We start from the raw sequence: 2,747 nt of genomic DNA, 5'->3' as shown, positions 1-2,747 counted from the left end.
AAGAATTGACCAAAAGCATTCCACTTAAAGAGAAAAAAAGAGCAGATGTAAGTTTCAAATGGTCCTAAAGTACGGCTGTTATTTGCACCATATGTAAATTGTGTCATATGTAAACTGCATCTTTTATGAAATTTGCACCATAGATCAACTACACAAAATGTAAACTGCGCCATGTGTAAAACAAGCAATGTGTAAACTGCACCTCATGTAAAAGGCGCTCTATTTAAAATGAACATATGTAAACTGCACCTCATGTAAAAGGCGCTCTATTTAAAATGAACATATGTAAACTGCACCTCATGTAAAAGGCGCTCCATTTAAAATGAACATATGTAAACTGCACCTTATGTAAAAGGCGCTCCATTTAAAATGAACATATGTAAACTGCACCTCATGTAAAAGGCGCTCTATTTAAAATGAACATATGTAAACTGCACCTCATGTAAAAGGCGCTCCATTTAAAATGAACATATGTAAACTGCACCTCATGTAAAAGGCGCTCCATTTAAAATGAACATATGTAAACTGCACCTCATGTAAAAGGCGCTCTATTTAAAATGAACATATGTAAACTGCACCTCATGTAAAAGGCGCTCCATTTAAAATGAACATATGTAAACTGCACCTCATGTAAAAGGCGCTCTATTTAAAATGAACATATGTAAACTGCACCTCATGTAAAAGGCGCTCCATTTAAAATGAACATATGTAAACTGCACCTCATGTAAAAGGCGCTCCATTTAACATGAACATATGTAAACTGCACCTCATGTAAAAGGCGCTCTATTTAAAATGAACATACGTAAACTGCATCTTATTGAGAATCAGCACCAAAGGTAGCCTGCGCATAATGTTAACTGCGGAAAATGTATCATATGTAAAAAAAAAATTTTTTATTTAAACTGCGCCACATGCAAACCGCACCTTAGGTAAACTGCACAAAATGTAAACAGCGTCATATGTAAACTGCACCATATGTAAATTGCACAAAATGCAATCTCCGCCAAAGGCAAACTGCACAAACTGTTACTTTTGCCATATGTAAACTGCGCCATATGCAGACTGCGCAATATGTATACTGCGCCATATGTTAACTGCACCATATGTATAATGTGCCTTATGTTAACTGCATCATATGTATACTGCGCCATATGTTAACTGCATCATATGTATACTGCGCCATATGTAAACTGCATCATATGTATACTGCGCCATATGTACACTGCATCATATGTATACTGCGCCATATGTAAACTGCATCATATGTATAATGTTCCATATGTAAACTGCATCATATGTATACTGCGCCATATGTTAACTGCACCATATGTATAATGCGCCATATGTTAACTGCACCATATGTATAATGTGCCTTATGTTAACTGCATCATATGTATACTGCGCCATATGTAAACTGCATCACATGTATACTGCGCCATATGCAAGCTGCATCATATGTATACTGTGCCATATGTAAACTGTATCATATGTATACTGCGCCATATGTAAACTGCATCATTTGTATAATGTTCCATATGTAAACTGCATCATATGTATAATGCGCAATATGTTAACTGCATCATATGTATAATGAGCCATATGTTAACTGCATCATATGTATAATGAGCCATATGTAAACTGCACCATATGTATACTGCACCATATGTAAACTGCATGATATTTATTCTGCGCCATATGTAAACTGCATCATATGTATACTGCGCCATATGTTAACTGCATCATATGTATACTGCTCCATATGTAAACTGCATCATATGTATAATGTGCCATATGTTAACTGCACCATATGTATACTGAGCCATATGTTAACTGCATCATATGTATACTGAGCCATATGTTAACTGCATCATATGTATAATGTGCCATATGTAAACTGCATCATATGTATACTGCACCATATGTAAACTGCATCATATGTATACTGAGCCATATGTTAACTGCACCATATGTATACTGAGCCATATGTTAACTGCATCATATGTATACTGAGCCATATGTTAACTGCACCATATGTATACTGAGCCATATGTTAACTGCATCATATGTATACTGCACCATATGTAAACTGCATGATATTTATTCTGCGCCATATGTAAACTGCATCATATGTATACTGCTCCATATGTAAACTGCATCATATGTATAATGTGCCATATGTTAACTGCACCATATGTATACTGAGCCATATGTTAACTGCATCATATGTATACTGAGCCATATGTTAACTGCACCATATGTATACTGAGCCATATGTTAACTGCATCATATGTATACTGCACCATATGTAAACTGCATCATATGTATACTGAGCCATATGTTAACTGCATCATATGTATACTGAGCCATATGTTAACTGCATCATATGTATAATGTGCCATATGTAAACTGCATCATATGTATAATGCACCATATGTAAACTGCATCATATGTATAATGTGCCATATGTAAACTGCATCATATGTATAATGTGCCATATGTAAACTGCATCATATGTATACTGCACCATATGTAAACTGCATCATATGTATACTGCACCATATGTAAACTGCATCATATGTATAATGTGCCATATGTAAACTGCATCATATGTATAATGTGCCATATGTAAACTGCATCATATGTATACTGCACCATATGTAAACTGCATCATATGTATAATGCACCATATGTAAACTGCATCATATGTATAATGTGCCATATGTAAACTGCATCATATGTATAATGTG

This window comes from Mya arenaria, chromosome 1, assembly GCF_026914265.1.
Source record: "Mya arenaria isolate MELC-2E11 chromosome 1, ASM2691426v1".
Taxonomy (NCBI): domain Eukaryota; kingdom Metazoa; phylum Mollusca; class Bivalvia; order Myida; family Myidae; genus Mya; species Mya arenaria.
Note: the sequence above shows the minus strand (reverse complement) of the source record.